The sequence below is a fragment of the Microtus oregoni genome, unplaced genomic scaffold (genome assembly GCF_018167655.1).
Source record: "Microtus oregoni isolate MIOR12 unplaced genomic scaffold, Mior012 000011F_ref0000422, whole genome shotgun sequence".
Lineage (NCBI taxonomy): Eukaryota > Metazoa > Chordata > Mammalia > Rodentia > Cricetidae > Microtus > Microtus oregoni.
In genome coordinates, this window is record NW_024543070.1 from 34,636,492 (window position 1) to 34,653,143 (window position 16,652).

Here is a 16,652-nt window from a genome sequence, read left to right on the forward strand (position 1 = left end):
GCTATTTCTATTTCTGCTTTTATTAATTTGGCAACCTGATGTAAGAGTGTAAGAGAAAAAAAGAGAATAATTAGTGTACTGTAGGAATATAAAGTTGAGAGGAGATGAAGATTGAGCCCCTTAGCAAAGCATTTCTTCAATGATTTAGGATGAGAAAAACAAACTTGTAATTTTTGCAGATGACTATTATTTTCAATTATCTCTATGAAAGTTGACAAATTCCTATCCATTACTAAGTATGAAGCCTCTTTTTCTAAACGTATTTTGTATCAGGTGAAAACATTAATTCAAGCATTTTATTTAAGTATTTTCTTTACTAATTTTATAACACAGAGGGCTAATACTTCAAAAGGTCAATGGAGAAGAATATGCTGGGCTTACACAAAGTTCTGTTAATCTTTTATTGATCTAAGAGCAATATTGTATATTCAAGATTTTGTAACATGTAAAATGTAACATGCAAATGTTTCAGAGTCCTGATGACAATGCTATTCTCAAAATAAACTATATGCTTTGACTATAATCTAGAAAATATAATCTCAGAATAAATTTCCTATATTTAAATTGAAAGAATATGGATGTTCATACAGTGTTTCAAATACAATAGAACTTTTTATTTTAAGAAGGATGTTTTCTTCTTTTTGCAATGTCAGAAAGGATATTTTGATTATTTCATGTGACAAATATTTTTGTTCACATTAATCACTTAAGAAATCTAAATAAATATGCGCAGAGAAATTTGGTAATGGAAAACAATTACTTTGCTATTAGGTTTACTTTACTAAATTCTCCCATCACAGAGATACACTGCTAAATATTGAAAGAAAGAGCACATAATGGTAGTCAATTACCAAATAAGGCTTCAGCCTTTTCTATTCTTTAATAATAGTTCTTAGAAATACGAAAATCCTCCATTAGTAAAACCTTAAATTCAAAAATTAACCTAACTTGAAATTTTAACAAATAAACGAAAAACAACAACCATGCTCACACATAAACCGTTTCACTCATAATGACTTAACTGATGTTCAACATTTGAAACATGACATTAGTGATATTTTATTTTTTGAGAATAAAAAAGAAGAGAAAGAGCTTACGAGGCTTGCAAAGGACACTAGAGAAAAGTTAGGGTCTTTACTCTGTTGAGTGACACATTCTCCGTACCATCCTATGAAGGTTTTTCTGCACACCCAATGTGCAGACAACACATTTAACATTTAAAGCTGAAAAAATGTCTCTTGATAATTGAATCAAGAAACTTTTTTTTCTGAAATCATGGAATAATGTTGTGAGATGTACTATCATAAACCATGTGAAGGGGACATAAGTTTATTCTTCTGTCATAGTTATTTTATTACTATGAGAATTTAATACAATGTATTTTAATTAGAACTTCATACATTGTATTTTTGTCAACCTCCCAAGATTTGCAAACTTAATAATCACACAAATGAATGAACCAAAAGAAAGAAAGAAAGGAAGGAAGGAAGAAAGAAAGGAAGGAAGGAAGGAAGAAAGAAAGAAAGAAACAGGTGCTCCCACTTCCCAAAATTTTCAATACCCAAAGTTTCTCAACTAGGTGGACTGCATATATCTTCCTTGTCTCTATATACTGAGGTTTCATCTAGCTGGTTTAATATTGCCCTGGTCTATCGCATACTGTCACAACTGTGAGTTCATATGTGCAATTGATCAGCTATGTCTAAATTACAGTTTCCTTGTGCCTATCCACCACCCCAGCACTTATACTCCTTTTAGTCTGTCTTCCACAATTATTCCTGAGTCTAGATAAAGGAGGTAAAATACAGATGTCCCACTTCGGGTTGGGCCTTCTACAGCCCTGCATCTTGTCGTGTTGTGAGTCTACATGTTTATCACCCCGACTGCAAATAGAAGCTTCTCCAATGAGGACTGACAGAAGCACTAATCTCTGGGTATAAAGTGTTTTAGAATCAAGTGCCCAAACTGACCTTGCCCTGTAGTAAGATTGATGACTGTCTTAAATTTCACCATAGAACCTTTATCCAGCAACTGATGGAGAAAGGACAGAGACCTGCAGTGGAGTTCTGGGCTGAGCTCTGAAAATCCAGTTGAAGAGGAGGAAAAGTGAAAATATGTGCAGAGTTCAAAACCATGATGTGGACACCTACAGAAACAGCTTACCTAAGCTAATAGGAGCTCAGCAACTCCCACCAGAAGGAGCCAGCATAGGACCATTGCTAAACCCTCTGAATGTGAGTGACATTTATTTGGCTAGGGAAGACTGCAGGACCACTGGTAGTGAGACCAGGATTTATCTCTCCTGCTTGTACAGTCTCTTTGGAACCCATTTTCTTTGGATAATGTGCTCAGCCTGGATATAGTGGGGAGAACCTGTGTCATTATTTGGAGCTATGTGTCTTGCCCTCTCTGGGGACTAGATGGAGGGTTGGGTGGGCAAAAGGTAGAGGGAATGGGAGGAGGGGAGGGAGTAGGAATTGGGATTGGTTTGTAAAATGAAAATAGGTAGCTTGTTTTCTTTTAAAAAAATAAAAAAAGAGAATCAAGTTAATGTTAACTCCTTCTAGCATAATATTATTAGTAGGTTCTCCCTTGGGACATATAAGCTGTGCAGACACCACTTCTTGACTACAGTTAATGTTGTCATGTAAGGGTTCCTATGGAGTGAGTCTTAAATCTAATCAGAATATAGCATGTTATTCCCATAAACTAGTGCCACTAGTGCATCAATAGAGGTAGCTTTCCAGGCTCAATAGTTGTTGGAGGTCTCACTGTCAAAGGTGGGTGATTAGATTACTTTTCTCCTTTGCTTATGTGCATCGTACCTACAGTCACGATGCAAGTTAGCCAGTACGGATGAAGTTCCCAGGTCAGTATAGCTTGATTATTATTTCATGACTCAGATATATTCTGTCATCAAATATAGGATCTTACTATCAAATTTTGGGGAACACCTAAGGGTATTGGCAGTCTTCTGTAACTTGGCAGAACTATGGTACCTCACTGGACTAAACTCCAAAAGTAGTAAAGCATTGCTGACATAAGGTATTTATATATGCTACTGAATGATCTCTAGTAGGGGTAGTGTCACCCCATTAATGGGTGTCTTACTTATTGGTCTATTACTATAAAGAAACACATGACAAAGGCAGCTTGTAAGAAAACAATCAACTGAGGTTTTGCTTACAGTTTTGGAGGGTTACATAATGACCATGATGGTGAGGAGCATGATCCCAAGCAGACAGGCAGGCAGGCAGGCAGGCAGGCAGGCAGAGAGAGTGGGTAAGACTGGGTCTGGCAGTGGGATTTTATAAGCTCAAAGCCACTGCTTATGACACAATTTTCCCAACAATGCAACACATAGTAATCCTTCCTATAAAGTCTACCAACTGGGAACCATATATGGAAATATGTGAGAGTGTGGGGATCATTCTCATTCAAACCACCACACAGGGCAACTCCATTTAAACTCTTAATATGTATGTGCAGGTAATTATCTTAGGAAACTTCTACAGTTATGAGTTGTCGTGTGAGTTTTGAAAGCTCTTTAGTGTTCTTCATTGCTCCCTGTCCTCTTCTACCCTGTCCTCACACTCTCTACCCAACTTTAGCCCTTCCTGTTTAATTATTCGGCTTTAATCTTTTATACCACTAAGTTTTATATTCCCTCTTTTAAGAGCCTCCCCAAAGAAAATGAATTTCCTGATCTATATGTATTTCACATGAGACACATTTATGTGAAGACTCAACACTACCATACACAGATGAGAGTAAACATGTGACATTTGTTTGTCTTACTTACCTCACTCACGATTGTTTAAGTCTCCATCCATGTACCCGCAAACTTCATTTTTCTTAATCAGTGAATCTGGAAATGTAAGTAGTTTTTATTTGCTTGGTGTTGTGAATAGAGCAGCAATGAACATGGATGAGCAAGTATTGCTGGAGTAAAAACTTCTGTGCATATATCCAATAGCTGTATCATGTGATAGATCTATTTATAGCTTTTCAAGAAACATTCTCATTCAGTTGTTGTTTCTGTAATTGTTGGAAAATCACACAGACATTTCTATTGAAGATATGACTAAATATTTGCTAAATGTACATGTACTTATTTTAAACTTATCCATTTGAACAGTTGTTAAACTTGTGGAAAGTTCTAAATATATGTATACAGTTTTGCTATTCAAAATATAAAATAAAAGAATAGTAAAATACTTTTGGGACTAGGGAATCGGACTACCTCTGAGACTAGCTTCATTTTCTTCCAGGTTTGCTATCTTTTTCAATTCAGTAGTTTATCCTATGAGAGCATTAAATAATTCACATTTTACTACAATTTTATTGACAAAAAGTTTGAATGAGAATTCTCAGTTTTGCAAGAATGGAATCTAGGTTTTGCATGTGTACAAAGATGGTCTGGGATAAACTGCTTTGTCCATCCATTCACCCATAATCACTGTGTCAATCAGAATTTATGTCATAAACATCTGAAATTGGAAAACTTGTCACTTACCTTTATAGGACCTTATCCTACCGTGTACCTGATTATATTAGAGTATTCAACTAAATGCACAATATCAGAAGCTCATTTTAAATTTGATGAAAGAGTTCAGCCTTGAGGGACATTCTCAAAATTTACATTGCCCATGGATGTAGAAACTGTATAAATATCTGACCAGTATGGTTGTGATTTAGGTTGTCTTTTCTTTTGAGTTGATCCAAAAGAACAAAAACAATATAGTTTGTGACAAGTGACCGGTGAACACTGGACTTGAATTTTAATCATTGTTTTGATATTTTGCCTATTATGTGTGTCATTCAGAACAAATAGCAACTATTATTCCTTTCATGCTTATTCAGCATTCCATATTTATAAGTGAAAACTGTAAGTTAAAAATGAGCCAGATATGCACAGTGTAATTGAATAAAGACTCAGTTGTTACTAAGGTGATAAAACTTTTATCTTATTAGTATGTATGAACTTGAAAAAATTTCCTTGTTCATTGTATTTGTTAAAATTTCATAAAAACTTTAACTATATCGTATAAACAGCAAAGGAAGTCACAATTGTATAATGTCAATTTATTGAAAGATATTAGGAGATGATTTGCTTAAATCAAAAATAAATCAAAGACTAACAAGGGGCCTCAATGTATATTAAACCTTGAACATAAACAGCAAAGGTATATCTTCTGGATACAGTGGAAAAATTAAGAAAATAAAGTCTATGAAACAGCAAGTCTACAAAATTGCTAATTTATTTTGTCATTGCTTCTAAAATATAGATTTTGTTATCTAAAATTTTAATTATTTTAAAATGAGAACACCCGATTCTTCCCTTATCCACTAAGATTGGTGGTCAATGAGAGGATGGAGAGATGACTCAGCAGTTATGAGGAACTGCTTTTTCAGAAGACCTGAGTTTAGATTCTAGTACCAATATTGTGGCTCATGAACATCTGTATCTCCAGTTCCCATAAATCTGATACAGTCTTTTGACTTCTGTGGGAACCAGGCACATATACCATACAAATACATATGTGCAAGCAAATCACTCATGCCTCTAAAATACATTGAGCTAAAAAGAAACTTTAAAAAATATTAGGTACTCGGGAGGCAGAGACAGGCGGATCTCTGTGAGTTCGAGGCCAGCCTGGTCTACAAGAGCTAGTTCCAGGACAGGAACCAAAAGCTATGGAGGAACCTGTCTCGAAAAATCAAAAAAAGAAAATATTAGGTGTCAACTGATCAATTTGTTATTTGCTTCTAAGGTTTTTATTGTCTAGTGAAATATAAGTTACACGTACAAGAAGAAACAAATCAATTGCAATAGCAGCAATTCATTTCTTCATACAATAAGAATTTTCCATTTCAGATTTAGATCTGGACTGTTTTCCTCTAAATCGGTTCATCCTGCTACACTATAATTTTGTGTCATGCTTCACACAACTCTTGAAATTTTAAAGATCATTTTTGTTTAAAGTATAGAATTTCTATATAATGGTTCATCTTTAACACACACCCTAACACAAGCATACAAAAATGTTAAAGACCAAATGGCAATTAGATTAGAATTACGTTTATTCCAATGTTCCAGACTAAATGTTTATTCTAAACTTCACAGCAATGATGCTCCAAAACCATTTACTGAATGAAATACAGTCTCATTCTTGTCGTTGACATTGGCAGTATTAAAACTGTGTTTGCTTATTTGTCTTTCTCTAGCAGAAATGCCTTTTGTGTTTAGGTGAGAAGGCATATGTATTCATACATTCATGGCTGACCTTTTATTGCTCATGATGAGAAGGCTGACCCAGAAAGTCCACAACTGCATTGTTCTACACAACAAAGAAGCAAATAAACAAACAAGCACAAAACAAACAAAATAAAAGCTAAATAGAATTTGACTGGACTGTTTAATAGCTTAGCCTATATTCGTAACTGAATTATGAATTGGAGTAAGAACAAATAAATTACATCTGTATAAAACACAGCTCCATAAATGATATATTCATGAAAGCATAGTAGAAAAAACTCATTGTGTACTAAAACCTCCAAAAAATTAAATGAAAATGTAAAATAAGCAATGTATTAATGATTAAAAGAATTAAAAGGGGGAATCATGTGGAGGTTGGAGTGAAAGCAGACATGAGTGGGTGTCAAAGTGTTTGAGTCTATCTGAAAGTTCATCCTGACTTTCCTAATTGCAAGAGGCATGGTGACTCTGCCTCGTATAATGTGGGTGCTGGGCAAAGAGCTGTTTTCCTTGACCAGTTCTGTGGAGTATAGTACATTGTGGTAGGGGAAGGCATTCTCTTTTTCAAATCAATGTCTTTGACAGTTGTTTGCAACCATGGAGTGTATGGGTCATCACTGGTAGGAAAGATTTACAGAACTTCAACATCACATCACGCATCCTTTTCTGGTTCGTAGTCAGTCAGCTTCCTTTTACCTACACCTCCATTGGTAAGGACTATAATGAGCAGGTGCTGCCATCAATCATCACAGAAATCCTCATGTATGCGGTGGCTGGCTATGATGCTGGAAAATTGATCACCCAGTGAGAGCTGTTCTCTAGGGAGGTAAGAAGTGACCTCACAGATGGAACAGCGACGTTTGGGCTCAACCTGGATGACCTTCAGAAAGCAGTTCAGAGAAGTGGTGGAAGCCCAACAGGTGGCTCAGGAGAAAGTAGACAGGGCCAGATTTGTGGTGGACAGAATGAGCAGCAGAAGAAGGCAGTCATTTTGTCTGCTGAAGGGGATTTCAGACAGCCGAGCTAATTGATCACCAACCCGCTGCCATCATAGGTGATGGCTTCACTGAGCTGTGTGAGCTAAAAGTGGCTGAGGACATTGCATAGCAGCTCTTCTGTTCTGGGCCTATCATCTACCCGCCAGCTGGGCAGTCGGTGTTGCATCCCCAGCAGGGTGCCCCCTTTCCCCACTTGCACCTTCTCAGGGAAATAAAGCCACTGCCAAGATCATTCCTAATGCCACCTTCTATCTGCCGCTACCCAGAAATCACTGTGAAATTTCATTACCGTCTTAGAGTGAAGGAAAGAAAGTAAAAGCATTGCAGAAAATAAATATAAAAAAGAAAGAAAGAAAAGTACTAACAGAAGTAATCAGGAATGCATAAATTTCTTGGAACAAGAAAGTTACAGAAAACCGAACTTTCTTAGGGTCAATTTAATGCAGCCACTGGTCAGAAATTCTCACGTAGAACTTACTCTAAAGTTAAAGACATATGAGACTTATGATAAAGTGAATATCAGTCAGTCATCAATAGTCACATTGTCACATTGTTGATTCAAGCTCTGTCTGCATATCACAGCCCAGTATATATATATATATATATATATGTGTGTGTGTGTGTGTGTGTGTGTGTGTGTGTGTATGTATATATGAACTTCTCAGTCTGTATCATGTTAGTGTTGTATATATTTTCAAGGCTGATCATTTGATTTTAGATAACCGATTGTGTAAATGTTTCAGGGGAAGATTATTTCTTCCACTGTCAGAAAATGGTAAAACTGGCACAAATTTTCTGGTGCATTTGATTATAAAGTCTGAGACACTGAACTGAATAAACAATAGAAAATAAAGCTGTTAGTAGCTTAATTAAATTGATACTGTTGGTGACACTGGGACAATGTACTGGTCTGGGTATAAATTCTTATAACAAATAAAAGTGACAAACTTTTCCCAAGGACTAAATGTAAGTGCTAGAGGTTAATAGTTTATACAAAATTACTCATAGATGTTTAGTTGTTTCATTTACATTGCTTAGAGTCCCAGTAAATCAATGTGGGCAAGGCTAAATGTGTCCCACTTGCAGTAAAGGGAGCAGAGATAAAAAAATAAACAAGGAATTTTTGCTGTTAGTCACATCCATATATATATATATATGATGACTCACTATTTCAACTACTGTGATGACTCAGTTGTTAAAAGTCTATACTGATATCATTTGCAGAACACTCAAGCTTTGTTTCAAGCATCTACTTCAATGTTTATTTCAGATGACTCATAGCTTCCTGCAACTTGATTTTTCAGTTATCTCATGCCTTCTTCTAGAATCCTTGGGCATGTGAACATAACATAACATATGTGAACATAACATATATATGTATATGTGAACAAACATAGACACATATACATTTACTCATTAATAAAAACTAAGAATAGAAACTTTTTTAAAACAAAATTAAGACACTTTAAAGTATTATACTTTGATAACACACAAATATATTATGTCAACTTTTGGAATCAGAATGTTATAGTTCCAGGACTGAATGCTTGTAAAATTCATTTATAATGCTCTTTTCTTCATTTTCATGTAACTGCAAGTTGTTTTACCACTTTCTTTTGTTTGGTTTTTATTGAGCTCTATGTTTTTCTCTGTTCCCCTCCCTTTCTCTCCCCTTCCCTTCAACCCTCTACCATGTTCCCCATGCTCCCAATTTACTCAGGAGATCTTGTCTTTTTCTACTTTCCATGTAGATTAGATCTTGTATGTCTCTCTTGGGTCCTTATTGTTGTCTATGTTCTCTGGGATTGTAACTTGTGGCAAGTTTTTAATATAGAAACATAGCATATAGCTTGCAAGTTAAAAACTTTTTATTATAAATTTAATTTTTTTAAAAAACATTCATTAAGTGTAATGGGTTTACATCATTTGCTTATTTTTCTGTCTCTTGTGGAACTCCTCCTATGAACAACCTTATTTCCTCTCATATTAGCTCTCTTATTTTTAAATTTTATTCTGTAGACTCCAAAATTCGGCCATTAGGTTTTTTATACTTCCTAATCTACAGTAGAGCCTTGAAAGGTTTTCCCCACCCACATGACACATAAACCTACATTGTCAATTTGTAGGTCTTGTTTAGGCATCCACATTTTTAAGATGTCATGGGCATTATTTCTCTGTCATATGCAGAAGACAATATATTTGAGCAGGAGTCCTAGTGCCCTGTGTTCTTATTCCCTAAACTTCTGAACTATTCCTTGAGCCTCAGATGTCAAGGTTGTATCACAGATGTATCATTTGGTTTGGGGTACCTAGCAGTCTGCTGTTCTCTAAATTTTTATCAGGGTTTCTATAATATTCTCTCTGCTGCAAAAAGAAGATCATTTTTAATGAAAAGTTAGTTATACTTATCTTTGGATTAAAGAATAAACACTTAGAACACATTTAGAAATTATAGACTTAAGAAAGCTACAGTAATAGATCCTCCTCTAAATTCCATGACCTTATAAATCATTAGAATACCATGATTGAGTTACCTCCTATTGACTAGGGATTGCATCCCCTCTGGCAGTCATATTACCGCTAATATTTAAGTGTCAGTAACTACTACATTTTGCCATGTTTGACATATTATGATTCACAAGTTTTACAGAGTTAAGAACACCCATGAGTCCTCTTCTATAACATTTTACATATCATCTTTTGTAGGAGGATGCTGCTTGTTGGTTCCTGGCCACCTGGCTAGCTTAGACTGCAAATAATCACACAGACACTGTATTAATCAAATCACTGCTTGACCTATTAGCTCTAGCTTCTTATTGGCTAACACTTACAACTGAATTTAACCCATTTCTTGTAATCTGTATATTGCCATGTGGCTGTGGCTTGCCAGGTAAAGTTCTCAGCATCTGTCTCTAGTGGCAGTTCCATGGCTTCTCTCTGACTCTGCCTCACTTCTCCCAGCATTCTGTTTAGTTTTCCCTGCCAAGTTCTGTTGGCCTACAGATTTTACTATAGGCCCAAAGTACTTCCTTTATTAACCAAAGATATTCACAGCTTACAGAGGAAAATCCCACATCAGCTTCCCTTTTCTATTTAAATGAAAAGGAAGATTTAACTTTAGTATAGTAAAATAATATATTATAAAATGAGTATCAAGCAAGAATTACAGTTACAACATTTATACCTATTTTATCTTTTATCAAGACTAAGAAAAACTCTATCTATTCTTCAACTCCATCAAAGACTCCAGAATGATACATGATGGAGGAAGGTCATTGGCTAATAAAGGAACTGCCTTGGCCCATTTTATTGGTTAGAAGATAGGTGGGAGGAGTAAACAGAACAGAATGCTGGGAGGAAGAGGAAGTGAGCTCAGACTCCACAGCTTCTCCTCTAGGGAGCAGACGCCTGAGAGAGACGCCATGCCCCACGCTCCCAGACAGACACATGCCATGAAGCTCCGACCCAGGATGGACTAGGCTAGAATCTTCCCGGTAAGACCGGTTTTCACAGATTATTAGAGATGTGTTGATCGGGATATCAGAATTAGCCAGTAATTTAAGCTAGAGCTTAAAGGGCCAAGCAGTGTTTAAATGAATACAGTTTGTGTGTTGTTATTTCGGGGCATAAGCTAGCCGAGCAGGCAGCCGGGGTGCTGGGAACGCAGCCACGATGCCCCATTACTACAGATACAACATTACTAAGTAAACAGGAAGTACATTGTAAGTAACTTCTAAAACTCTAGAATTGACAGAGACATTTTGCTACCTGGATAGTCGCCCAAAGTACTTCTGTACTGTTGGGGTATCTATCTTCAGCCTATATGCCCATAGTATGCAGCAGACTTTTCCACAAAGCAGGAAATTTCAAAAACAGTTCCACCTATACTGGCAGTTTGTCAGTCACTTTTTTTTTTGTTTTGAAGAATGTCTAGCCGTGAAACAAGAACCCTGAAGGTTCATCTCACCTTTAACCAAGTTTCATAGGCATTTCTCTGTGAATCCTGCATATCCAGTTTATCAAGACGTCTAGGAAAGAGCAATTTTTTGGCCAAATGGTCAACCAATTCCATAAGGAGCCTCTTCAATATCCATCATTCTCTTGAAGTAGCTTGGTGCTTCCAGGAGCAGGTGTTTCTCACTCTCATGAAAACTCTTAAGTTTTTCAAGATTTTAAATGCCATATTCTGAAGGTTCCAGAAAGATCTGAAGAATAACTATCTAGCTGAAGTATGTCTTTATACATTTAGAAAATCTAACTAATATGACCACAAGCATGACTATTATAGATGATTATCTATTAACCTATATTTCTTAATTATTATACATAACATTTTAAAATGAACTACACAATCATAATACCTTAATCAAGAGCAGAAATATACATATAGCAAGATTGACCTTAAATTTGTATCAATAAGCCGAAATCTATACCAATGCAAATCTCTATAGCATATCCCCCTATAAATGTAAATGAACATTTATAGACAATATTTGGGATTATGGGCATAGTTTTATCCAAACTGTTTGGGGGTGCTGTTAATCATGTCTTTTCATGGTGTATCCTGTGTGTTAGGTTCATCTCAGTCAGCAGTTGGATGAAGGACTTTTTTGAGGGTATTCACAGTGGTCTTTCAGGGGATTGTGGTCCATTAAACAATATTAGCCTGGAATCAACCTACAAGTTCTCATCCTCTGTAGAAACAAAAGAAGAACCTCTTTTCCAAAGCAACATATACTAAGACTCAAATTTTGAAGTCAATATTCCTTTATAAAAAAATCCTGGTTTAGCTTTGCAACCCATGCAATAAAATGTCTCTCTGTATTTAGTTCTTTCACAGTCAAAAAATTCAAAGAAAACACAATAATATACATAATCCAGACTCTCTGTGAATTTTCCATTTTATGTGGCTTATTTTTCTTATTTTTTTTAATCTATGACTGTCTATACTCTGTCTCTTTAAAGACTTTGTTTTATTTTTAATACCATTTACTTCTTTTTATAGTTCTCTATATTCTTTTTCTTCTCTCTCCCAAGTCTACATATATTTAACTAACACTGTGACCCATTTAGAGGTCTTTTACATCTGAATTTGTCTTTATTGAATATCTATAAATCTTTGCTGACCAGGACAGCATCTTAAAATGCTAAATGCTTCTTAAAAGAACAAACCGCCATTACAAGGGCATATGGAGCACTTTCTCCTTGCTCTGCACAGTCCAACATGGTGGAAGTCCATTCACAGCCTGTGCAAGCCATGCATATTGCTCCAGTTTTAGGCACACGACAGGTCTACATTGCCATTAAGCAAGTTGTAATACATTTCTCACAATCCCATTTATAATCTCGGCCTTCTGAAGTAGCCAGAGGTCACACTGGCAGCATGGCCCATAAAGCCAGCATTTCAAAATCATGCAGGTTTTTTTCATTGCTATCTCTGAATCAGGAAAATCTCACTTAAAGAGCTGCAGGATGTTGCCAGCAAGCAAAGCCCATCTGGGGAAATAAATGTGACTAAACTTTGTTTTTAAGTGTCGAGAATTCCTTTCCAAGCCCTCTCAGGTTAGTCAACCATGTTGGCACCAATTTGTTGGTTGCTAGCTGCCAGGCTAGCTTAGACCCAAAATAATCACACAGAAACTGTATTAATTAAATTACTGCTTGGCTCATTAGCTCTAATTTTTATTGACTTACTCTTACAACTGAATTCAACCCATTTCTATTAATCTGTATATTGCCACATGGTTGTGGCTTACCAGGTAAAGTTCCCAGTATCTGTATCTGGCAGTAGCTCCATGACTTCTCTCTGACTCTGCCTCCTTTCTCCCTCCATTCTGTTTAGTTTTCCCTGCCTAGCTCTGTTGGCTTAAAGCAGAGCTATAGGCCCAAAGCAGTTCCTTTATTAACCAATGATATTCACAGCATACTGAGGAGAATCCCAAATAAATCTTTGGGTACTGTGTCCAGAATCCTTAAAAAGAGGTCTGCAGGATCAATTCTAGATCAATTATCCCAACTTCATTATTAGTGTCTTACATTTAATTTTTTTTAATGTATCCAAGAGCAACATCAATATTCTGAATTATTTTGGTGCTCTCTTAAATTTCTCTAACTCCCAACTCAGCAGGAAGCTTTTCCATACTTGCCATTAGGGTTTTTGAAAGAAAGTCTATTAATGTTGAAAGAGACCATTGTTAATTCAAGTGACATAACTTAATTAAAATTTTGTTTGTGTACAATTTTAATTAAACATAAAATACTGTGTCCCTCTCAGTTTAAAAAAGCAGTTTTACTGCTGATTGGTGCCTTTCTTCTCTCATCCTCTATGTTACCCTTCTCTTTCCCAGGCTAATTCCCTTCTTTTCTTCTTTTTTTCCTTTTCAACCCAACTACATTCTACTGTTCACCTCACTAGAGTCCCTTCTCCATTAGCAGTCATCAACTTCCAATAGCTCCCCAGTTTGACATGGGACCTCAGGATCTCCTCCCCCATCTTTACTGGGCACTGTCTTTACTTTCTAAAAAATTTAAACAATCATATCTGCTCTAAATTCATTTCTTCATCAGTCAAATAATGCCTAAAAGGTAATTACTCACAATTTCACATCCTATTCTCTGGCACTTAACTCCTTTTATTCTTAAATAAGAGAGTTTCTATCCATGTACTGAAATGCAATAGAATAATAACCATGGAATTTAGGCTTTGATAAGATTCAGTGATGTATTATTTCATTCAAATGTCCCAGTTTGTAGATGACCTCTAGTGTGAACTATAGATATTTTATAGAAGAAAAAACAAAAGAGTAAAACATTATCTGAACAGGGCCTATCAGTTAATTAGTCATGAGAGCTTCCTCTGAGGAGGAAGCCAAGCATTCCGGGAACAGATTCACACATAGAGAAAATGACAAAGTAGATTCCAATGATCAACATCTAAGTACACTTGTATCAGGGTCAGGAGGATGAATAAAGGACTTTCTTGCTGACTCTCTGTATTTACCCAACAAGTACTCTGACGTCAGCTGTTTGAGGTCATTTTGTCACACACCATGCAATTCTGTGGAGGACACAATCTTTTTTTATTATTATTATTATTTATTTATTTATTAAAGATTTCTGTCTCTTCCCTGCCACCACCTTCCATATCCCTCCCCCTCCCCTAATCAACCCCCCCTCTCTCATCAGCCCTAAGAGCAGACTGGGTTCCCTGCCCTGTGGGGAGTCCAAGGACCTCCAACCTCCTTCCAGGTCTAATAAGGTGAACATCCAGACAGCCTAGGCTCCCACAAAGCCAGTACGTGTAGGAGGATCAAAACCCAGTGCCATTGTTCTTGAGTTCTCAGTAGTCCTCATTGTCCTCTATGTTTACCCTTTGCTAGAGAGGTTGTGGAGAAAGGGGTACACTAATCCATTGCTGGTGGGAATGCAAACTTGTGCAACCACTTTGAAAAGCAGTGTGGTGGTTTCTCAGGAAATTCGGGATCAACCTACCCCTGGACTCAGCAATTCCACTCTTGGGAATATACCCAAGAGATGCCCTATCATACAATAAAAGTATATGCTCAACTATGTTCATAGCAGCATTGTTTGTAATAGCCAGGACCTGGAACAACCTAGATGCCCTTCAATGGAAGAATGGATGAAAGTATGGAATATCTACATATTAGAGTACTACTCAGCAGTAAAAAACAATGACTTCTTGAATTTTGCATGCAAATGGATGGAAATAGAAAACACTATCCTGAGTGAGGTAAGCCAGACCCAAAAAGAGGAACATGGGATGTACTCACTCATATTTGCTTTCTAGCCATAAATAAAGGACATTGAGCCTATAATCCGTGATCCTAGAGAAGCTAAATAAGAAGGTGAACCCAGAGAGGACACCATCTTGTTCCCTTATTCTAATGATTCTTCATCCTGTATAGGTAAAGATGTACAGATACTACCTGTTGAGGGTTCACTTCTAAAAGATGTCTTCCAACATTAACCCTGCAACTTCTAGTGGCAAGAAGACAATCATCAACATCATTCCTGACTGGCAAATTCAAATTTTGGGTTGCTACAGCTGATGCTTATATATGACTAAATTTTTATTGAAAGTAATTTTTCACATGATATATTTTAATCATTCCCCTTTTCCTCCAAGTTCTCCCACCTACCTCTTCATTCAAATTTATTTTCTTCTTTCCTGTCTTTTAAAAATTAAAATAAATAATAATAAGAAAAATCACTAAATACATATACAAACACAAAAACCAAAATGGAAAATATTTTTTGAAAAATCAAATGACAAATAAGATAAAAATTACCCAAACTAAGCAAAATGAGAGAAAAATAATCCATTTTATTATTATTATATTATATAAATATAAATATTAATATTTATTAAAATATCATTGAGTTCATTTTGTGTTTGCCAACTATTCCTAGGCATGGAGATTGCTTTTATGTATTGTTACTATCTGCCAGATGGTGGTAGCACACGCCTTTAATCCCAGCACTTGGAAAGCAGAGGCAGGCGGATCTCTGTGAGTTCAAGGCCAGCCTGGTCTACAAAACCTAGTTCCAGGACAGGCTCCAAAGCCACAAAGAAACCTTTCTCGAAAAAATAAACAAACAAAAGTAGGGCTTTGGTCTTAATATTCCATTTGAAACTGAGTGATGTAAAGTCTCTGACTGTGTACACATTGTCCAGCTCAGGAAGAAGCTTTTCTTAGGAAATTTTAGGGAAGGCACTAATCTGTGGGTATAGCAACAAGTTACTAATAGTCATTTTATTGTTATGTTTCTTTTACAGAATGATAATTTAAGGATTTCTCCAAGAAATCATGCAGACTCTGCTGCTCTCAATATTCCTTGGTTGCCTTTAGTTTTTCATGTAGAGGTCAGGAATGCAGGACTTTTCCTTGTACATTTTAGCATGTCAAATGATATTTTTGCTTTGTTCATGTTTAGATATTCATATTGTTGAGAATATATGGCCAAGGAAGAGGATACCCATTGGTTATTCAATACCAAATGATTGGCTCTGAGATCATATATTGTACAGTCAGAGAAGGTGTGCACATGTGTTTGTGTATGTGTGTATGTGTGTGTGTGTGTGTGTGTGTGTAAGAGAGAGAGATGTGGTATGTGCTTATATAAAAACAATTAATGAAAAAGTATGCATGAATTTGAAAAAGAGAAGTGCAAGTGGTGTCATTTGGGATATTTTGGAATGAAGAAATGATATAACTTCATTGCTATCTAAAAAAAATAAAAGAAATTATTTAAAAGAGAAGACAAAAAAAAACCCTTAATGAGTCACTTTGACAATATCATAGACCACAGCAAAAAGTTTAACAATAAATTAGTGCATAAACAGAGTTTATGTGGGAAAGAAGAGGCCTTCTGTG

The 16,652-nt window shown here is 36.0% G+C and overlaps 1 pseudogene; it reads left to right on the forward strand.

The window, feature by feature from the left end:
• LOC121453189 overlaps positions 1 to 7,573 on the forward strand; it is a 43,136-nt pseudogene extending 35,563 nt beyond the window's left edge.
• Positions 7,574 to 16,652: the final 9,079 nt, after the last annotated feature.